The sequence below is a fragment of the Macaca nemestrina genome, chromosome 1, assembly GCF_043159975.1.
Source record: "Macaca nemestrina isolate mMacNem1 chromosome 1, mMacNem.hap1, whole genome shotgun sequence".
NCBI lineage: Eukaryota > Metazoa > Chordata > Mammalia > Primates > Cercopithecidae > Macaca > Macaca nemestrina.
This window is the reverse complement of record NC_092125.1, coordinates 24,116,299-24,140,123: the sequence shown is the minus strand read 5'-3', so window position 1 is coordinate 24,140,123 and position 23,825 is coordinate 24,116,299. Positions and strand designations below refer to the sequence as shown.

Sequence of the window (23,825 nt, the reverse complement as noted above, 5' to 3'; positions counted from 1 at the left end):
CCTGACATTCAGCCTCAGATTGAAGCAGAAGGCTCTCTCAACTGAAGTCAACAGCTTTCATCAGAGGGAGAGCAATGCACGCACACCACTGTCACTGCAATTTAAGACCTGGGTCTTCTGCCCCCAGCTGACTATTTTCTGCCATGTGAGGGCAGGATTTTTTCAAGTTCTATCTCCCACCCCTAGACAGCCCTGCTGCTGGGGTCTTCAGTTCAGGCCCTCCAACTAGTGCATAGCCGTGTAACCTTACTTTTTTCATAAAACATAGTAAAAATATGTTTCCTGTTTTCTTCTGAGGGACACTGAGTGTCTCTTACTATAGGGATATCAGCTGACACTGAGTGTCCCTTAGGAGAAACCCAACTTACCTGAACCCCAATGACATGGAACTTTGTGCCATTTTAGATAGTTCTCCCCAGTCTTCTTCATATTGAGCCCAAATCGGTCAAATTTTATTCTTCATGCAGCCCAGTTCTGCCCACCAGAGCCCCCCAAGATAGCTCTTCTCACAGACACACATAGCCACTTTGCAGACTTCAGGATGTGCTTGTGCCCCCCCCGCCTCAGTTCTGTCCGCATCAGTCCTCCCCAGCCCTCTACTCCACCACTCATGCAGGTGGTAGGTTTTAGGACACGGGCCCAAATGCTCAGGAAAAATGGCATCTATGATCTATGTTTGTTAAGCTCTTCCTCCTCCGTGCCAGCATGCTACCTCTCTGCTCTCTTGAGTCAAGGAATTCAGTAACCAAGGAAGGGTGGTGTTAGATTTCCCAGCATGTTACTCCCATCACAAAGATATCTACTCTCCTTGGGCTGCTTCCCAGGCTTCGCCACAGCTCTCTGAGCCAGGAAAACTAACCTTGCTGTTGCTTGGTCTCAGTAAAGTGACTGTCTGTTGGAGGGTTCAGCTGCCCACTACTGCGAGGTAGTTTGCTATCCTTTAACCCCCTCTATAACGTGGACCAGTGGAGTTGCTTCAACTCTAGAGCAGTTTTGTCTGGACTACTGGGATGGGCCTTAGCTGTCTGATGGGCTTCTGACATTGCCTCTCACTGTCCTACACAGTTTGGAGATACTATTAAAAAGCACCGAGGGGGCTGGACACTGTGGCTCACTCCTGTAATTCCAGCGATATGGGGGGCCGAGGCAGATCACTTGGGGTCAGGAGTTCCAGACCAGCCTGGCCAACATGGTGAAACCCCATCTCTACTAAAAATACAAAAATTAGCCAGGTGTGGTGGCACGCACCTGTAGTCCCAGCCACTCAGGAGGCTGAGGCAGGAGAATTACTTGAACCTGGGAAGTGGAGGTTGCAGTGAACCAAGATTGCACCATTGCACTGTAGCCTGGGCAACATGTTGAACAAGACTCCTGTATCAAAAAAAAAAAGAAAAAAAAAAAGCACGTAGGGGAGATGCGGATAGACTGAGTTATTCTACCTCCTGGGCCCACAGCCTTGTGACATCTGCCAAGCTTAGTAATGACAGCATTCTTTGTTGGTTCTGTTTCTTCTCAGTTCTGCCACAGTATCTGGCTGTGCAGGTGTACACACAATGCAGGAGAGAGAGCACAGGTCTGGGAGTCAGGGAACTGGGGCTTGGGCCTGTATCTCCCACTTAAATAGTTCTATCTTGGACAAGCCACCTCATTTGTTTGTGCGTCAGTTTTTTCAACTTGATTAATAATACTTATTTGAACTAATAAGTATTCAGGGTTTCTCAGTAGCAGTACTATTGACATCTTGGCCTGGTTAGTTCTTTGTTGGAGTGGCAGCGGAGTGCTGTCCTGTGTATTGTAGGATGTTAGCAGCATACCTAGCCTCTACCCACTAAATGCCAGTAGTACCTTCCAGCTGTGACAACCAAAAGTGTTCCCAGACATAGCCAGGTGTCCTCTGAAGGGCAAACTTGCCCCCAGTTGAGAACCACTGCATTAACTCATAGGATTAGCAGGATACTTTAAATAACTGTGTGAAAATACAAGACATCATGGTTGTCTTCCTCCTCCTCTGGCATTCCAGTCTTCTCTGATTGTCTATACTTATGTAGAAGCAGAAGGAAGAAACAGCATATTCTGTCCACATCCCTACATGGTCCAGCAAGTGACTTGTTATGTCCATGCTTCACATTGTGCAATTCAGCTAAGTTTCTCCTTTTCTAATGGACTTGATACTTACTGTGTGTGAAGAGCCACAAAGGTGAGTAGCAGTGCCTGTTTTCATGGATGACACATTCTCATGGGAGGAATATTTAAGCATAGAAACGACTAAGACCAGAAAGTCATGCTCAGGTGTCAGAGAGGAAGGATTTCACAGAGGAGGTGATGTTTGGATTTCAGTAGACAGAGATAGGCTGGTATAGCCTGAAGGGGCTTGAATCAGAGGGAGTGGTGTAACCCAGGGTAGAAAGCACATAGGATTAGATGAGAAGGTAGCAAGAGATAAGACCTTGTGGTCAGTCTGCGAAGGCTTGGAATGCCAAATGTGTTCATTGTCCCTAATTTAGCAGTGATATGGCATGGCCATAGCTGTGTTGAAGGGGTCATGTGACAATGGATTAGAGTAGGGAGAGGCCAGCACAAGAGGCCAATCACAAGAGTGATTGTGGTAGAAGAAGAGAGGAGATGAGGTTAATGGAAGAGAAAGTGCAGGAGGAGAAGCAGCAGGGTCTGTGAAGGTGAAGAAAGGGAGGAGGAGGAGAGGACTACAATTTTGACTCTGGAGCTTGGAGAAAAGGATTTCCCAGAATAGAACAGGAGAAAGAGGAGGAACCAGGAATCAGGAAGTTCGAGCACTGGAGAAGGGCCAAGGTAAAACATTAAAATTGAGGGTTTCCTAAATTCGTCCATATCCATGCCTGAAAAGGTCTCACATGCTTCCCGGGAGAAAAGGCACATGAGTGTTTGCTCGATGCTTTGTTTATTGCAGAGATGGGCTTCTTGAATCCATTTATCGTTTAAGGACTATTTATGTGGCCCTCAAAAAATAACATTAAGAAGAAAAGAAAAAAGCAACTCAGCCTGGGGCTTTCGTTCCTGTGCAAAGCACCTTTTTATGAGCAGAAAGAATCAGACTTTGGATTTAACTAAGTTAACAGCAGGAGCAGAATTGCATGCAGAGCATATGCCATATGCTGCTTTTTTCTAATATTCTAACAATACACTGGGATGCTCTGAATCTATATACACAGGAGTGCGCCCACAGCAGGGGCTCTGGACACTCAATTGGCACAGCTGGGCCTTCTGCCACCGCTCACACACCCAGACAGAGAAGCATCGCCTGGACTCTTGAGGGTGTGAGCAGGATCCCCACATTTGTGTTCTCAGGGACAACTCAATCACATTCGCATCTCGGCACCCCAGCAGGTGACCCGACTTTCGTCTATTTTTCCTCCCATGAAGCTTGCTTCACCTCCTCCCACGCTTTCTATTATTTCATTCCAGCACTCTATGCAATTACGATATTGAGATCCTTAAATGCATCTAAGAAGGGACAATCAAAGTGATGGCTCCCAGGACACCCATCTGTCTTCTACCCTGCATACATATTTAGTCATTAATGTTTATCTACTAACCAGCCAAAGAGAAGCTCCATGTGTTGGTGGGTCCGTCATAGGGAACCAAGTCATCCTGCCTCACCCACTGGCCCTCACAGACTCAATGCCATGTTCTCTCCCAGTGGGAAAGTGGAAAGAGATGCCCGAAGACCAGACCTCCTTTGGCTCTAGCTTGTGAATGTTAGCAGTGGTATCCAGCTGTGAAACCTTCTCTCCTCTATTCTCTGACTTACAACCAAAGAACAGTGATTTACATGGGGATAGCCTTTCACAATTAGGCATTTTCACCAACATTAGTGTATTCAGTTGTCACAGTGCAAACTAGTGCAGGCGTTAACTGCCTGCTTTATAAGAGACAGAGTGCAGAGAGGGAGGGACGTGATTCAGTGCCAGTGCAAGGACCAGACCCCAGGTGTCTGACTGCCAGCCCAGGCTCTGTCCACCTGCTGACTTCTGCCACGGCCCTTTGCATCCCTTTCTCTTGCTGCAGGCTTCATCCAGTCTATTCAGTGCTCGTTATGACCTTCGTGGAGTGAGGAATAAATAAAGGAGGAATGAAATAAATGTATAAAATGAATGAGGATAGTATAAAGTGAATGAATTAATAAATAAAAGAGGAATAAAAGGAGATGAACTGCAGAGAAGAAAAGTTTGGCTCCTATAGATAATAGGGTGTCAGAATTACTTTTGTTGGCTTAGCTCTCCTATTTCTCAGTTTCCACATTTCCTTAACTTCCTGTGTTTTAGGCTTTTATTTACTGTAAGTTTTCCAGTGCTCCTATAATAAAGTTTATACTACTGAGGCCAATTTCATAGGTGGTTTTTATCAAATAGCAAAATATCTTGTCTGATGTGGTGGCTGTATATTTTATACCAGCTACTTCTAAAATAATCATAAGCGTGTGGCAAGTAATTATGTGTGGATCCATTTGCCACCTGATGGACCAGGGCTATTGCAGGTGAGATATGATCTTGATACCATCCTTAGCCTTTGAGTTAACCTCAGCAGTGGTCTGTGTGCTCTCTGACCTTAGTGTGTTTGTGTCACTGCACCCACCCCCTCTCCCTGCTACAGACACCCAGTAGCAGTCAGACACATTTTTGAACTACATTTGTCTTTCTCTTTTCATCACTAGGCTTTCCTTTACCAACATCTGTTCAAACTGGCGGTACATTTTGGTAGCAACAAATTCCATTTCTACTAGTACTATTATCAGTAACAGCTGTTTATTGAGCACCTAATATGTGTCTAACACTTTAAACAGAGCAGTGAGCACATACAGTAGGCCCCAATTGGTAGAAAAGGGACTACAGTGTCTCAAGGTTAGAGACTCCTCGAGCACCAGATCCTGAGTCGCCTGGAAGGAAGTTGGACTCTCCATGTAGTAGAGACAAAAAGGGAGGTGGTCCTCCACAATTGTAGGTAAACCCTTCTGCCCAAAGTCTGGGGAAAGACTTAATTCCAAGCTCCCTCCTGGACTGGTGGTGATTGGGGTAGAGGCAGCCAATATAGATGCAGTCTCTGTCTATGGCAGAATTGAACTTGGAGATGAATTGTCAGTGATTGCAGCTGCCAAAAGCTGGGGACATGGTAGGAAATGAAAGAGGAGCTGCTACACTTTTCAAAGCCCTTGGACATGCATCCATTTCAATCTTCACAACCCTGTAGCAGGAGTGATTTTCTCCATTGTTCAGGTGAGGATACTGACATTCAGAAAGGTTACATTATATGTCACCCAGTAAGAGAGAGAAAAACCCAGGCTTCAGCCTCAAAATCTTTTATTCCTTCTACCACAACAGAATCAGATGAAATCTCTTGGATTCCTTTCAGATCACAAATGTTACTGTGCCTAAGTTGGTTGACAGGGGAAGGTATCATGAAACATCTTGGTTTCCATGTGTTAGCATTAAGATGCACACATAAGCTCTGAGCTGAGACCACCTGGGTGCATTCCCAGCTCCAATACTTGGTTATGTCACCTTGGACAAGATATGTAATATTCCTTTGCCTCAGTTTCCTCATCTATAAAATGGGGCTAATATTGGTACTCAATATTGTAGCCTACATAATATAATAATTATCACATATTATTGTGTATATTACACCGCATATGATGTGGTCCCTCATTCTCTCGCCTCATCTCTTCCATCATCACTCCTTCCCAGCCTCACATGCCCTTTTACCACTCCCTGAGCACCCCAGCATGCTCCCACTTTTAGACCTTTGCCCAGAATGTCTCTCCCCCAGATGGCTGACTCCCTCACCTCCATCAAATTTTTGCTCAGTTACCATCTCCTCAATGAGGCCTACCTGGACCGTTCCCCTGGCATTCCCAGTCTCTTTTACCTGCTCTGCTATTTCATCCATACTGTTTCTCCCTAACCTACTACACGGTTTACCTTGTAGTTTACTACTTGTTTATTCTGTTTATTGCTTGTCGGTATACAAGTCAGAAATCTTTGTTTTATTCACTGCTGTTTCCCAAATGTCCAATATAGATCCTGGCATCTACAGGTACTTAATCATAATTGTCAAAGGATTAACACAGACTTGTGAAGATTAAATTAGATTGGACAGTCAGCCCTCTGTATCCATGGGTTCTGCATCCAAGAAGTCAGCCAACCATGGATTGAATATATTCAGAAAATAAAAAATTGAAAGTAATAGGCCGGGCACGGTGGCTCGCGCCTGTAATCCCAGCACTTTGGGAGGCTGAGGCGGGCAGATCACCAGGCCAAGAGATCGAGACCATCCTAGCCAACATGGTGAAACCCTGTCTCTACTAAAAATACAAAAATTAGCTGGGCATGGTGGCATGTGCCTGTAGTCCCAGCTACTTGGGAGGCTAAGGCAGGAGAATCATGTGAACCCGGGAGGTGGAGGTTGCAGTGAGCCGAAATCCCACCACTGCACTCCAGCCTGGTGACAGAGCAAGATGCCATCTCAAAAAAAATTAAAAGTAGTGATACAACAATAACAGAGATTCAAAAAGCAATATGGTGTTGGAATTATTTACATAGCACTTACATTGTATTCAGTATTATAGGTAAGCTAGAGATGATTGAAAGTATACAGGAGGATGTGCATAGGTTATATGCAGATACTGTGCCATTTTATATATGGAACTTGTGCATCTGCAGATTTGGGTATTTGGTATTTGAATTGGTCATAAAACCAATCCACCACAGATAGAGAGTGACAATTGTATTTGTTAATAGTTTAGCTCAATGCCTGACCCATAGGAAGGACTCAATATAAGGCTTCTCTCATCATATCTGATTTTGACCTTGATAAATTTGCTGTCGGGTTATAGTTAAGTTTCAGGTCCCACTGGCAGGGAAGACGGACCATGTTTAATGACTGGCCATAATGGTTGCAGTCCCTCCCTCCTGCCACTAGCCTTCCCAGTGGAGACAAATAGGCCCTCATACTGAGCTCCGAGGCCCATTGAGGCAGATTATTAGACTCAGCCTCAATATGCAACTGGAGAAACTGTCAGGGGGCATTCAATGGCTTATTTAAGGACAGACAGTGAGTCAGAGACCTGCCTGGCCCTTGATCCCACAACTGTAGGAAAAAGAAGCTAAACTAAGGGATTAGCTCAATTTAGTTAATGGGTGAAAATCAGCTCTGAGTGAAAATCACTCCAGAACATGCATACCCCAACATAGGCCTTATCAAGTTACACATGGAAAAGTACTGCAATCGTGAGAGCTCAATGCTGGCAAGTCTCAGTTGACCATAGAAGAAGCCAGATTTGCTTAAAGAATAGGAAACAAGTTGGAGAGAGAAAGTGTAGCTGAGTTGGGAAGAGACATTTCTCAGGTGACCTGGTGGGTGTAGGGTACTGTCCAGCTTGCTGGGCATCTGTGTCCCTTCTCCCACACCAGGTCTGCAAGGATGCAGCCAACCTGGGACCGGACTCCAGTGACTCCATTCCTTCCACAGCCCTCTATGATCCTGCTCCCAAGGGCCCAAGTGGCCTTTTCTACTTCTCTCTTCCTCCTCCTGCTGCCCAACAGAGGAGGTTCTGTTCAGTGCTCTCAGACAGTATTTCATGAGGGACCCAGCCAATACCAGCAGTGCAAGGATGGCTGTCACAGTATCTGCCCTGGAGGGCTCACAGCCTAACCGGGTAGACTGAAGCCTATTAAATTATTTCTAAAGCAGAGCTCAGAGTTATACTTCCTGGGTTTGAACTTGGCTCTGCTACTTATAACTCTGTGATCTCAGGCAAGTGACATAAATTATCTGTGCCTCAGTTTCCTTGCTTCAATAAAGCAAGCTCTACTTGCTAGTAGTAGTACCCACCTCATAGGGTTGTTACAGGAGCAAGTGAATTAAAATATACCAAATGCCTAGAACAGTGCCTGGCATATAGTAAGTTCTGCGTGTGTTTGTTTTTGTTATTATCGTCATTGTTTAGTGTTACTCTGTAGTAACTACAATGAAGACACACAGGTGTGCTGAGAGCCCAGAAAGAAGCAGCCTAGTCTAAGAGCTCTGGGAAGGATTCTGGGGAGACGCAACTGTGAATTGAATCTGGAAGGATGACTGTGCATTACCCAACCAAAGAAGGTGCAAAGGATGTTCCAGGAAAAGGGTGTTGAAACCCATGAGCCAGACATAGAGGCATAAATCATACTGGTGTGTGCTGGAAACTGCAAGGAGATTGGTGTTGCTATGGTGGCAGCCTCGGAGTGGGGCATAGTGAGTGATGAGGCCAAAGCAGGGTCAGCTTATGGGGGGCTTTTGTCCTCATCAGTTCAGCCCAGATCCCACTCCTCCTCTTCCCACCTTGGACTAGGCCCAGGCCTAGGACCCAGGTATCAATCACATTCCCCATTCTGTCCACAAAAATTATCAAGCAATGGACATGCAGCCCAAGCTGGCCAGTCGCAGTGTTTGTCCAGGATTTCTGCTGGAGCTAGGGTGGAAGAATCTAGCTTGCCCCTCATGGCGTGTTGCTGGAGGAGTGTGATTGTGGGCCCCTAAACACCTCTTCCTCACCCCATGGTGAAGGCCCCTGCCCTGACCCCTGGGATCCCAGGAACTGCCCAGTTCTTATGGTTCTTTTCTGCTAGGAACTTTCCCAGTATCCTACCAATAAATCATTTCGTTCGTTCTTGATATGAGCTTCTTCAAGTTGGTTTCTGATATTTGCAAATGAAAAAGTCCTGACTAATAGACTAAAGAGCTTGGGTTTCGTCCTCAGAAGCCGTTGAAGAATATTAAATTGGGGTCGTTGTGTTTTAGAGATGTCACTCTGACAGCACTGTGGAGGATAAATTAGAGAGGCTGGAGACGAGGACACCAGCGAAGGGCTGTCATCGTTGTCCAGGAGAGAAGTGGCAAGGGCCTGACCTGAGGTCATTGAAGTAGGAATGGGGAAGACGGATTGACCTGAGAATCAGTTATGGGAGCGGCCAGGTGACCAAGAGCCGACAGAGCCAGAGACGGAGTCAGCTGTGTTTTCACCTAGGAAGCCCAGCCTGGGGCCCCTGAACCAGCTACAGGTGGTACAGGTAGGGGATGCCTGGCCTGGCTTTGAAAGGTCAAGGCCCAGAAGGAGGCAGCTGCCAGAGGCAGCCAGAGACGTCTGTTCTCCACTTGCAACCAAAGCCTTTCTGCCATATCACACTGTTACCTTTCCATGTCGGGATCTACCCCATGCTGCTCTGCTGTCCCTGCCACTGCGAAATTTCTTTTAAATGTATTTATCTAGTTTCCTGCCTTTCTTAGAGTGGCCCCTGATCAAAAGCAGGCTCTGCCCTCTGTTTATACCTTCGTCCTGGAGCTCTCAGCCCGACCACATTTCCCCCGTGTAAAAGAGGGGCCTCAGATAACTGTGAATAACCCATTCCATGGGATCTTAAAGAGAACCTGAGAACAGAGGCTTCCAGGAGGGAGGAAGAGAAGCTGGAAATGACCAAAGAAGGGGGAAAAGTAACATATTTAAAGCAGATTTTGTATACCAGAGCATTTACATGTTACTTCATTGAATTCTCGCAGTAATCCTGTTAGATATTTTCCATCCCCATTTTGCAGCTAAGAAGCCAAGGTTCAGAGAAATCAAATAACATATACAACGCCACACAGCTGCTAAGAGAGAGAATGCGGATTTGAACCCAGTTTCCGGGTGATTCACACAATGCCCTTTCCACATTTGGAAAGATTTCTTTAAGCATTTGTGAGTGGGTTGTAGTAAATCTCTATTCTGAGACCTATTAATATCTGAGATACGAGTTGGCTTATATAATGTTAGATAATAAGCTTTATAAACATGTATAAATATCAAGCTGATGGTGTTTTCCTTGGCATTTGTTACCTGATTTAGATAGAGGTGGCTTAAGCTTTCAAGAGAACTGAGATCTCTTTTCTTTGGCTTGTACTTTCTCCCAACTCAAGGGCAGCTATCATCACCGGCTGCTAGAAACCCCACTCATCTGGGGTGTTTTCCATCTCTCCTGCTTTCAGGCAGATCTGTGCCCTGGGCAGAGCAGCCTTCTCCTGATTATCAGCTGTGGCATCAAACCACCAATGCCCTCAGACTATGCTTACCCCCTCCCATAGGTGATGATTTCATTCCTTATCCTGGCTGAGGCAAGGAAAAAAAGCCATCTCCTGACTCACTTCCAACTTTCCAAAATGGTGCTTCAGCAAACCTACTGGACGGATCTGGGAATTAATCTATGATTCTGCAAAGCAGTCAGAAGTGTGGAGATGTGACGAAGAGTTGTCCCACATGTTCATGAATATAGGCCATGAGTACACAGTAGGTGCTCCATAGTGGCTGATTGGGAGTTGCCTTCAGGGCTGAGTTCTGGGAGGCTGACCTATAGGCCAGTATGTGCCTCAAAGGTGGGCCCTGCTGTGTTTAGAAGGGGCATGGTGTAGTCAGTAGGAGTGAGGACCTGCAGCCAGATGACCTGGCTCTATCGCTTATGAACTTGGGCAAGTTGCTTACCTGCTCTGTGTCTCAGGTTCCTCATCTGTAGAATGATAGTAGTAATAGTACCTACCTCATAGAGTTGTTAGGAGGATTAAACAAGTTAGCACATGTAAAATGCTTGGGACAACTAAACCTTGGCACGTGGTGTTAATTATTAGAAGCATTATTAGTGCGTGGTGCTATCAAAGGTCATTACCACTTGGAGTCCCTTGCCCTGGGACCCATGCTTTAGAGGGCCCTGCTCTGGCCCTCTCTTATGTCCCTTTCCACAGGGTATGGAGCTCTGAAAGGCCAAGAACACAGGCCCATACCTCTCCTTCTAGACTATTCTTCAGTGGTAGCCAGGACCCTGGAATTCCCTGCTTAGACAGTCTAGAGCTCCCAGAACCTGTGTGGACACTTTCCCTGAGTCTGCTTCCTAAGGGTGGGCCCCACTACCCTGTGAACCCTCAGGTGTCCAAGAGTGACTGAGGTGAGGGTGTGGACAGAACCGGGTCCTGAAGACTTCAGTATCCCACCACAGCTACACAACCATGGTGGGATGCTGAAGTCCCCAGGACCATATACATGTGGACCCTTGTGGACCTTGATGGTGTCGACACCGATGTGTGTGCCATCCTTTGCCCCATAATGCAACGTGTCTTTTATCTACCATTTGTAGATTTGATTTATAACTTTTAAATATTTAGTCATATGATAGGTGGGCTTTTTAAAAAATTTGCCTGAGGCTCTGCAAATTTTAAGAGTATACCTGGTGATAATAATCTTGCTGGTAAAGAATGAGATCAAGAAAGTTCGCTCTGAGTTGAAGCTCTAGTGACAGCATCTAGAAGTGATAGTATTACTGTATTGACTTATGTTCACACTTCTCCATCTACTCACTTTGGCCAAGTGGATGAAGGGGAAAGTGTTGGAAACTTAGCTGTAAAGAACAAGACAAATGGTGTTTGCAGATATGGCAAGGGTTCTGGAGTCTCCTGCCTAGTGCATTCATCCCTTGCCCCAGTTAACTATGAGTTCACCATGGATGTCCTCTGCTCACCACCTGCTGCTGCTCTTAGGGACAGCTCTTAGCTCCTTCTGTTTTCATCCACCCACCTTACTTCAGATTCTGCTGGAAGCTTGTGTTTTTGCTATATTAAACCTCCCTTGAAGTGGTCCACAGGAACCCATCTTCAGGACCCCTGTTATCCAAACAAGTACTGTTGTCTGTATGTCTGGAGTTCCCACCAGCCACAATCAATCCAAATAATTCACATTAACACAAAGTTATATTTCCACACAAGTTGGATTTGTTCTCTCATTTCACTCTTCTGCCTCCGCTCTCCAAATGATCTTCAGCTCAACGTGCTCTCGTTTCAACATGATATACAGCACACTGAATGCACCTGAGCCTCGACCCGTGTTCCCACAATTGCTGGGCACCTTGCTAAGTGGGCGTGGCACGGTCAGCCCGCAACTGTGATGAGGCAACTATTCGATGCCTCCAGGCATCGAATATGGTGCAGTGTGATGGAAAGCACACAGGCACACTTGTGAGTTTGAGTGCCTGGCTCCACCACCAACTTGCTGTGTGTCTTTGGACCAGTTACTTAACTTCTCTTGAGTTGTGGGTTCTATGTGTATAAAATGAGGAAAATAATGCTGACCTTTTGGCTGTGTGAGGATTTAAAGAAATGGCATATGTAAAGCCCCCGGCACAGCACCTGGCACGGAGAGATTCTCAGTAAATGTAAAGACAAGGACTTGATTTATCTTTGATTCTCGGCAGCCCACCCGGTGCCTCTCACAATCCTTATTGGTTTTCACCTTTAAGCTGTGAGGAGCTGACTTTATGGGAGGGAGTGGGCTGAATTCAGAGGCACAAGGAACAGTAGATCCACAGACTGAGCCCCAGACAGAGCTGCCTCTCTTGACGCATCTCTCTCATGCTTAGCTTCCCTCTTTTGGCTGGAAATGTCACCCTTGAAATTCAGGCTTACATCTGAGCTAGGCAGAAGCTCTGTGGGCCCGGGGAACCATGCATACGTTCAGCGTATTGCCTTGGCAAGGCTTCAGGGAGTCTCGTGTGGCCACTTACGACACGCGTCCTTTATTCTTTTGACCACTTATGTTAGAACTGCTGATGCGCTTTAATCTCTTGGATGAATATTCATTCCTGTCTGTCCAAGAGAGATGCGTAATAGAAGTGGAAATGCAGAAACTGTAAAGGCTTGTAAATGGCAAAGAGGAGGAAATCGGCTCTCTTAGGGAGGCAGCTGGAAGAAGGGTTAAAGCGGGGTCGGCTTTCAGCCGATGCTCTCCTGGACAAATGTAGAGCATGCTAATGGGCTGATTGATTCTTGTCGCTCTGGGAAATCTCCCACACAGAGAACGGAGGCCCGATCTGGGCCTCAGATTGGCTGTTTGTTCTTTAAATGTGATTGTGGGTAGATAGGGCTTGTTTTTTACCCTGTGCGTTATCTCCTTTGGAATCTCTCATGTCAAAGGAAGGTAAATATCAGGTACTCATATGTTTTGCTGTTTGTAGCAGATGCCACTGAAGGAATTGAAGACGGCTGGGTGTGTTGAAATCATTTTAGCCCAACAGGGCTGCTTGGAGTAATTTCCCTGGAAACCTATGAAAAGGGTTTTCAAGTTGAACTCGAGACAGTTGTAAATGTGTCCTTTTGTTGGAAAGCAGAAGGTGAATGCTAATGCTGAGAGGGACTTGGGGAGCCAAATGAGTTCTTGTCTTCAAAGCTCTTAGAAGCTCTGCTTTCCACTCCTCTCTCTCTCTTCTACTCTTACTTAGAGTACCACTTGAAGCCAGTTCTGTAGGATCAGAACTCGAAAGTGTGAGGCCTGTCCTGTGGCCGGCAGACAGGCAGAGTGAGAGTGACCCTGGGCCAGTCAGTTCACCTCTGCCTCTCGGGCCTGGTGTCTGCAAAATGACAAAATGGAATGGTGTGAAGAGGTGCACATCAGCAGAGGAGCCGGGGATGGGACACTGGGAGCGGAAGTGGAGAAACAAAGGCCTAGCTGTCAAGTGTCATGGTTTTTGCTGCAACTCAGTCACCACCTAGCTGCCTCGAAGTAAGCCCTTAACTTTGAAGGCCTCAGTTTTCTTATCTGCATAATGGGGGGTTAGATTACATCAAAGCGTCACAAACATTTTCTCTGAAGGGCCAGAGAATAAGTATCTTAGGCTTAGTGAGCTGTAAGGTCTCTTTTGCAGCCACTCAACTCTGCCATGATAGCCCCAAAACAGTCAAAGAGAATATATAAATGAATGAGCATGGCTGTGTTTGAATAAAACTTCATTTATTAATATAAAAACAAGCAGTAGGCCATAGTTTGTCAAGTGCTGGATTAAATTACACGTAAGGTTATTTCTAGCAACAAAGCTATATGTTTTATCTTGTGAAGATAAAACCTATTAGTGTGTGAAATTATTGGTTCTTTTATTTGCTATGTGATTAACTGAAACTATACATTAGATAGGTATCTTGGTACAGACTTTTTAAAAATCTCATGGAATTTCAGACCCTTAGTGCTCAAAGAGATTTTAGCAATCATAGAGTGCCACTGCGCCCTCCATGCTGAAAGCTCGACAAGTTCCTAACTCCTGGTTATCTGTATCCTGCAAAGAGCCTGTCATCTAAGGCGGCAGCCCACACCATCCAAGCTCGTGTCTGTGAGCAGGTTCTTAGTGAAGGCGGAATCTGCTTCCGTGTGACTTTCTCCCAGCGGTCCTAGTTATGCCTGCTCCTTCATTCCACCTTTTCTTTCTACCTTTGTCTCCAGGAATGGAGCTGCGGTTCTCTTACAGAGTCCATGAGGTTTGCTTCAGAGGACCACCTCAGTTCTGCCTCCTTCCCTCTCCAGTCTGAACCTGACCGTGGGCCCAGCACCCCTGCCCCTCCCAGTTGCCTCATGTCGGGTTTGCTCGCCCTTGCCCAGATTTTTAAGGTGAGCAGTTCTGTGGGACTGTCTGCTTGGCTTTCCGTTCCAGCTGTGCTCCTGACTCTGTCTTTTAGACCCCACTTGACTCAACCTCTGTGCTCTTCCCAGATATCCAGAAGCCCTGCTGTGTCCAGCCCCTAGGTCCCAATTCCTCTAGGAAAAAGGTTTAAAATATACCATAACCCTTTATATATTTAAAGGGCATTCTTTCGACCAGTGAGACCTCCAGTGCCTTCCACGTACCTATAATACCCATAGGTCTGCCACTCCTGCCTTGAATAAAACAACTAACTGCCTTCTTGACGGAAACCTATGCTAACAAAGCACATATCCATAGAAAAATAAGCGCCATTAAAACTGTAGTGAAATGGGGACCCTAGAAGCTGCACTTTTCACATGGAAATTAATGGATAGGAGAAATAGCGGCTTCTGCTGACGAGGAAATGTGATATGGGGTGCTAAGACTAACAGCTGATTGTCTAAATGAAGAAAGAAAAATGTGCCTCACAACTAATATTCATCCCCTTACAAAAAAAAGAGAAAAGAAAAAATGGAGAGAGAAAAAATGTGCTATTTGGAGGTCCGTTAGTCTGCTGTTGTATCTACAGCAACAGCAAACTACATGTCCCACAAGATACAAAATGCAAAATAGACAAGTATCCTACTCAGGGATTGCTCAGTAGGATTCTTGAATTCTACTGGAATTCAACAAGAATTCTACTCAGGGAGATCGTGTGTCTCCTTAAACTAAGGGGGAAAACAGCAGAAAGAGACCATAGTGCGACACAGAGTTCTGGGGGGTCTGAACATTCTAAATTTGAATTTGGTCTTCCAGATATGAGGATATAGTTGTCAAAGTAGGAGAATACCACATATTTTATTTAGCATTTATAGGCTTCATTTATTACTTTAAAAGGCAGAAGTCAAGGTCAACATCAAGGGATGTGGTGACTCCTTAGCCAAGACAGATGGCAGGGTGCTCCCATTAGAGACAAAGGGTCATGGGATCCTAGAAGGCTGGAGCTGGAAGGAGCCTTAAGGTTCACCTGTTCTTAATCCTCCCATTTTACAGATCATTGTTGAGGCCAAAGGGGTGCTCAAGGTCACAGAGCAGAACCAACACTTGAACCCAGCCAGTGTTTTCCCATAAGTTGAAAGGGGATTTTTTCAGCTGAAGAGGGTAAGATTACTGTAGGACAGCTCTGATTGGAGAAAATACACTGGAAGATGAAATACATTAAAGCCTTGGGGTTGGTGAAAATAGACTCTTCTTTCTGAAGGGTCCTAGATAAAAAGAACTTTTTAACCCCAGAGAGGGCAGGTGGATCATGCTGCAATCTGGCTTTCATTGTTGGTTTTAAACCATGACCTTGCCAATCTGCTGATGGAAATTTAGTCCCCCAAAGTACTTTCTTTTTTCTTTTTTTTTTTTTTTTGACGGAGTCTCGGTCTGTTGCCCATGCTGGAGTGCAGTGGCGCGATCTTGGCTCGCTCCTGGGTTCATGCCATTCTCCTGCCTCAGCCTCCCGAGTAGCTGGGACTACGGGTGCCTGCCACCGCGCCCAGCTAATTTTTTGTATTTTTAGTAGAGACGGGGTTTCACCATGTTAGCCAGAATGGTCTCGATCTCCTAACTTCATGAGCCACTGCACCCAGCCCAAAGTACCTTCTTAATAGAGAGGGCAGACGCTTCTCTTTCCCTGGCTGAACGCCTGTCACTACGGAGAAATGTTGCCCTGGACAGAGCCAAACCTGGCCTATGTGGGAACAGCATCCCCCACCTGAATGCATTCAAACAGCAATGCAGGATGACCAAGCACCTGCAGCCTAGTGGCCGCCTCTTCTCTGAGGCCTGGAAAGCAGGGGCAGGATCCCATCTCTGGTTCTGGTCAGAGAGGATGAGGAGCCCAGAAGCCAACAGGAGTCTGCACACATGTCTGAGGAATTCCAGTTAACCAGCGGAGAAAATGCCACAGGGATGGTGTCTCCAGCAGCCCCACCAAGAGCCGCAAGACACGTGAAAGCTACAGAATGCAACCAGGCCTTGGGCCAAGAAGCCTGGCTTTACAAACTGACCAGCTTTGGTGGGTGCAAGGAGAGGTGCTAGGAGCCTGTGCGCTTAGCTGTGTGCACTCACACACAGTCACAGGTCTGTAGGAAGAGAACGCACTGTGGTGAGATAGTAGGAGTATTTTACACCTCTCTAGAACATTACAGTCTTGAAAAGACCTTCACACCTTTGACCTTGTTTTCTCTTTAGAGAACAAGTATTGTTGTTTCCATTTCTTACACAAGGAAGTTGAAGTTCAGAAAGCTCCAAGGATTTGACTGAGATGGGAAATGGGCAAAAGTGGCTCCAGAACACAGCTGACTTCTGGCTTATTTCACAACTGTTCCTTCCAGCTTTGGTGTCATCTCCTCTGGAAGCCCTTTCTTGAGCCCTCAGCCCCTCCAAATGCCTTTCAGCACTTACCACAGTGTCCTGGACTCACCTCTTCCTTTGTCACCCTTTGATAGATCATAAGCTGCCCCAGTGAAGGCAGGGATCATGACATGGTTTTCTCTCCTCTCAGGCCCTAGGACATCCCTGGCACATAGATGTTGTACAATAAGTACTCAGGGTCCTCTCAGCATGGCTTCCAGGGCCCATAGGATCTGTCCTGCTGCTGGGCTGCTACCTCTTTGACCTCACCCCTACCTGCCTTCCCAAGCGGAGCTCAGATGCACAAAGCACTTTCCCACCCCAGGGCCTTTGCCCTTGCTTGTCCCGTCTGCCCGGAACACTGCCTCCAGATAACCATGCAGTTCTCTCCCTCGCTTCGTTTGGGGGTTTGCTTAAAATGACAATGTGACAACGTTCTCAAAGAGGCCATCTCTGCCTTCTGGCTTAAAAAGCAGCCCCATCTCTCATTACCTTTATCTTGTTTGTGTATCGTCTCTTTCCCCGGCCAGTATGTAAGCTCCCTGAGAGCGGGAGCTTTGTTTCATTCACTGTTGTGAGCCCAGAGCTTGGAGTGGTCTCTGGCACTCAGTAGACTTTTGTCAGATGAACGAACAAACCATGCTGGTTCATGTTCAGGCACCCAAAGGTGTTTTCTGTCGCATCTTGAGAGGACAGTCATACCACATGCTCCTCCCAAAACTGTCAGTCTCACCCTTTCCCTTCCCCTCTAAAATTTGAGAATCACCACCTCGATGCTATCAATGGAGAAAGCTAAAGGGAGCTTGTTCCAGAAGACCAGACTATCTCCCTGGGAGTCAGGAGGCCCCAGGATACACATGCGTCAGATGTAGTCTAACTCTAAGCTGTTTGCCAGGATGGCCATGGTTTCTGAGTTTGGGGAGGAAAAAGAGAACAACAAGAAAATACGCTGTATTGTTTTCTCTTTTAAAATAAAGAATCCACATTGTTATTCTCTTCTGTGAAGGCTCCTTGTCTTCCCCTCCCATGTCCTCTGAGGTAACTAGCACAGGGAGGAATGAGTAAAGGCCACCTCCTCCCTACTCCCACTATCTGTTCTAATGCAGGATGGACCAAGTCTTTTCAAGTCCTGCTGGAAATCTCCTGGCTGGAAACCTTCCCAGACACCCAGTTTTCTTGCTTGCAGTGCATTTCTTCTTTTCTCCTTGAAAATTGGTTCTGGAGAATTTGTCTCTATTATAAACCCCATCCTGGTGGGAAGTGTAGTATTCAGTATTCACACAGAACTTTCTAAATGCCAGTCTTTCTAAAAGGTGGCACATCTATTCCAAACTGGATCAAAATTAATTCTGAAAAATTTGAACCATTTTGTGAATTAATGAGTGAACCAGTCGGCTTCGGCACAGGCTCTGTCATTTAATTACTATGACCCAGGGCACTCTTCTTCCCTGATCCTGTTTCCCGACCTCTAAATGGGCTCTTAGACTATGTTCTGCACAGGTTTGTGTCAAGAATTTAGTTGGATCATGCATGTGTTAGCACCTCAAAAATTCAAATGTGCAACAGAAATTTATTTTTATCATCGTGCACCCAGAGGTGTGCCCAGCATAGAATGTGCACAGAGGAGGCCTTTGGCTGAACAGTGAAAGGATAATTGGTGTCTATGTCTATTTATTTATTGTCCCATGTCTTGTTTGGTAAAGGATTTGCATGTCTAACAATTGTTTTCAGGTTGGTGGGCCCTAGTGTGGTGGACAGTGCTAAGGGTTCTGATGGGCTGCTTTCTTTTGACCTGTATTTGACCTTCAATGGTTTTCACCAGTTTGGACCCTGAGACTGCCCCTGTGAAGATGGCACCTTCTCCAGTTCTCCATTCCCCACTGAGGACAGAGCTGAGTAGAGGCCTGGTGGTCTCAGAGGTACACCCATCTGCACACCGGCCCATCTCCTATGCCTGTTCAGCATCCCTTCTGTCCCAGGAAACACCCTTTCATTGCTGCCCAGGGCTGCTTAAGGCAAAATTCTTAAGTGAGAGCTCAGGGAAAGCCAGCTGGGACACTATGGCAGGACACGCCTTGCAGAAGGGTGGCAGGTGTGGCTCCAGTCCTTCCAGCCAGCTGGAGGAAGTCTCAGGACTCCTTAACTTCTGATGCCACATACACATCCCACTAATTTGAGCATCATTTGTTTGCAGATATCCTTGGAGGGTAAATCCTAATGGGCATTCACACCCCAGTGAAAATAAATGTAGTTGTATACTTAGTTGCTAATGTTATAAGGCTTTCACACGTGCTATCTCATCACACATTTAATTTAATCTACATAGTTCTGTGAAGTAGCTATTAGCCCTGTTTAACAGATGAAGAAACCAGAGCTGGAGCAGTGAAGTAATCTGAACATGCATCTGCAAGGAACAGAGATGGGATTCCAAACCTAACATTATCCCCCTGGAAAGCAAGTCTTTTTCTCCCAGGAAGTCTGTAAGGAGGCAGAACCCTGACTGGGGGACTCGCAGGGCCCACCAAAGGAGGGTCCTGGTCAAGGCCAACAAACCTGGTCCAGAGGCCGTGTTGAGAGTCAGTTTGCTCACCTCCTCACCTTGACCAGGACAGGATATGTAGGGTCTGGGGCCGCTGAGCGAGCATCCGACAGCACAGCTGAGCCTCTTTCCCTACAATAGGTTTCTGTATTTTCATTTTTTTAATTAGAAAACAGATTTTTAAAAATCTCTCATTTCTCTAACTTAGATAATTGAACAATGCACTTTAAGTGGATTTCCCAATAATACAGATATTTGGAGTCAAATGACTTGAGTTTATTTCTCAGCTCTGGCACTTATTAGTGATATGACTATGGCAAATTATATAACCTCTCTGGGCCTCAGTTTCCACATCTGTAAAATGGGAGTAATGCTAGTGTGTACCTCATAGGATTGTTGGGAAGACAAGTCGCCTGCATAGTATTTACACAGGGCCTGGCATGTAGGAAGTGCTCACAGAATCCAAAGTGGACCATGGCCTTGCTGCCATATCTCTATCCGTTATTGGTTTGAGAGCAGGGGTGTGGATAATGCCTGCCTTATGGAGTGATGGAGCACCAGCATATTCTAGCCACTCCTTGAATAATAGGGCATCCTCAGAAAGGAGCAGCTGGAATGGGACATTAGTGTATACTCCTTTTGTCATCATTAGAATCCAAGAATTAGTATCTTTTTTTCAAGGCCTTCCCTGAGGCAGACCCATGAGAGCACTTGGTCTTGCAGCATTTGGTGGCAGATTCTATGGGAAGGTGCCCTTTCAAACTCCAGAGACTTCACTCCTAGACTAATTCAGACTGTTGACCTAAAAAACCTGATGAGTACTTTTTAATAAACAGGGTGAATTGAGGTGAAGATCACAAGAAATGAAATCAGCGGGGCTTCATAGAATTCCGCTCTGCTTTGGGCTCACACCTTTATTTTCTTCATCCTTAATCTGTTTTGTGTCTGTCAATCCAAGGACCAGGGTTGTGAGCACAATTATAATAGAAATGTGGTAAATAAGTAAGAAGGCTAACCCCTGGTAAATCTGTTTTGAAGATGGGAATGAGCTAGCTGGAAGAGAATTGCAGAGCAGTGGACAGATATACCCCAAGAATTTAGGCAGAGGCAGTGATGCCAGAGAGGCCAGGCTGCTTCTGGAGATGAAACTGCAGAATTATAGCCAGGGAAGGCCACAGCACTGAGTCATGTCTTCTGATGTTATAATAAAGAAAACGTGACTTCAGGAGCCTGGATCATGCAACTTAACTGAACTCAACTTACATTCTCTTAGGCAAAATCACTATGACCTGGATGGAAATTTAGCCAGATAGCAATAAAGAATGGAACAGGCAATGAAATATAGCCTCTGGGAAGCCAGGAACCCTGCTCTATGGCTAGTTGTATTTTAAATGGTAGAGGAAATTCGATAACTGCACATTTGCTGCGTGCTTATTATGTGCCAAGAACTGTGCTGTGAACTTCGATGACCTGCATTCATTGGATCCCCTGAAAAACCCCCATGCAGAGGGCATCCCAGTCCAGTTACCCCTTGACAGTTTTCTGTTATAAAGACGTAGACTTTGACCTTGGGAGTTTGACTTTTCCGCCACTTCAGGTGACCAAAAGGAAGTGATATTCCCAGTTACTTGTAACTAAAGCAAGAGACTTTTTACATTTCCAAAATAGACTATAAGCACAGCAGGGACACTGTGAATCACAGTCGATGTATTACTGCTGTAGACAACTGCTCCAGCCTATATAACAGGGAGCCCTGGACATATCTGAGATTTCTAACTTGTTCTCTACACCTGTGTATTAGGCCTCTCAACTTGATAACCCACCTCTGAAAGCAGAGGCCCATTGGTGGGAGTGCAGAGAGCAAATACAAAATTCAATATCACCTTACCCTTCCTGTGCCTGCCCGTCAGTCCTGGAGAGAGTTCCTGTTTCTGCCAACATTTGGAGTGTCCTTGATGCAGAAAGCAGCGCTGATCCATGGACAGATCCTAGCCACCTGGACCTCACAGTTGCTTGACCCAGAGGAGATATGAAAGAGAAGGGCCAAGTCTGGGCTAGTGTTTCTGGGATGGTCAGGAGACACCTATCTACAGTGGCCCTGTCAGCTTATCTTCGCAGAGAGACCTTACACTTTCCACCCCCCTAGCTGGGTTGTCCAGATGGTAGTTCATACTGGTCATTTTATTCACCTCAACTCCTGTGTCCTCCTTCATATTTGCCCAGCAGGGACATTTCAGGTTTCTGTCATTTCTATATACATTTATAGGGGCACAGACTTTCCAAAGCTTGATTATATAGTGCTAATGTATGCTCACACTTGTAACCTCTTAATTCACAGCCTGTCCTAATATCTTTTTATCTCTTTATAACTTCTGCCTCACTCCTCTCAGGTCTAAATGTGCTCAGTTGCACAGAACTCTGCCAGATGCTCTGGGAAGGTGTCATAAGCTGAATCTCTAATAGTTGGGGGCATAGGCTCTACTGTCTAAAAGCAGAGACTCCTGGGGTCTCCCCGTGTGGCTCCGTTCAAAGATGAATACCATCTTAAGTCACTGTTGCCCACCAAGCCACTAGCCAGTGTGCACGGGTGGTACAGTCACTGCTTCCATGACAGGCAAGCAAGAAAGCAGTGGTGAAGTTAACTCTCATCTGGGCTTTGGGTACTACCACATGGAGAAAAAGCCATTGATTGCTTACCACTTGTGTTGTCCTCAGCTACAGGGAAAAAGAATAATAATAATAATGAGTCACATCCAAAACGGCAGAAGTAAAAGCTCATTTGTTATCTCTTACTGCCTGACTCTTCAAAGATGCCCAGCTATGCAGAGGGAGGGTCTGAGTTTGGGATTTCATGGTACCCGGGGAATAGCAGGATCAGGACCAGTGATATATCCCCATTCTTTTTCTTATTTATTTATTTTTTTCTTAAGTTATTGGGGTACAGGGGGTATTTGGTTACATGAGTAAGTTCTTAAGTGGTGATTTGTGAGATTTTGGTGCACCCATCACCCAAGCAGTATTCACTGCACCACATTTAGTCTTCTATCCCTCTCCCCCTTCCTTCCCCCCAAGTCCCCAAAGTCCATTGCATCATTCTTATGCCTTTGTGTCCTCATAGCTTAACTCCTACATATCAGTTTGGTTTTCCATTCCTGAGTTACTTCACTTAGAATAACAGTCTCCAGTCTCATCCAGATCACTGCAAATGCTGTTAATTCATTCCTTTTTAGGTCTGTATAGTATTCCATCATATAGATATATATACCACAGTTTCTTTATCCACTCGTTGATTGATGGGCATTTGGGTTGGTTCCGTGATTTTGCAATTGTGAATTATGCTGCTATAAACATGCATGTGCAAGTATCTTTTTCAAATAATGACTTCTTTTCCTCTGGGTAGATACTCAGTAGTGGGACTGCTGGATCAAATGGTAGTTCTACTTTTAGTTCTTTAAGGAATCTCCACACTGTTTTCCATAGCGGGCTCTACTAGTTTACATTCCCAACAGCAGTGTAGAAATGTTCTCTGTTCACCACATCCACACCACCATCTACTGTTTTTTGGTTTTTCGATTATGGTCATTCTTGCAGGAGTGACGTGATACCACATTGTGGTTTTGATTTGCATTTCCCTGATCATTAGTGATGTTGAGCATTTTTTCATATGTTTGTTGGCCACTTGTGTATCCTCTTTTGAGAATTTTCTACTCATGTCCTTACCCCACTTTTTGATTGGATTGGTTTGTTTTTTTCTTACTAATTTGTTTGAGTTCATTGTAGATTCTGGATATTAGTCCTTTGTCAGATGTATAGGTTGTAAAGATTTTCTCTGCTCTGTGGTCCATTTGTTTACTCTGCTGACTGTTCTTTTTGCTGTGCAAAAGCCCTTTCATTTAATTAGGTCCCAGCTATTTATCTTTGTTTTTATCACATTTGGTTTTTGGTTCTTCATCATGAAATCCTTGCCTAAGCCAATGTCTAGAAGGGTTTTTCCAGTTTTATCTTCTAGAATTTTTATAGCTTCAGATCTTAGGTTTAGGTCCTTAATCCATCTTGAGTTAATTTTTGTATAAGATGAGAAATGAGGATTCAGTTTCATTCTGCATGTTTCTAGCCAATTATCTCAGCACCATTTGTTGAAAAGGGTGTCCTTTCCTCCACTTGATGTTTTTATATGCTTTGTCAAAGATCAGTTGACTGTAAGTATTTGGGTTTATTTCTTGGTTCTCCATTTTGTTCCATTGGTCTATGTGCCTATTTTTGTACCAGTACCATACTGTTTTGGTGACTGTGGCCTTATAGTATAGTTTGAAATCTGGTAGTGTGATGCCTCCAGATTTGTTCTTTTTGCTTAGTCTTGCTTTGGCTATGCATGCTCTTTTTTGTTTCCATATGAATTTTAGGATTGTTTT

General features: G+C 45.3%; 1 protein-coding gene across 2 annotated transcripts in view; it reads left to right on the top strand.

Annotated features, from left to right (window-relative positions):
- LOC105492970 (family with sequence similarity 78 member B) overlaps nucleotides 1–23,825 on the top strand; it is a 101,730-nt gene that overhangs the window by 33,878 nt on the left and 44,027 nt on the right. The gene's annotated exons all lie outside the window — the stretch shown is intronic.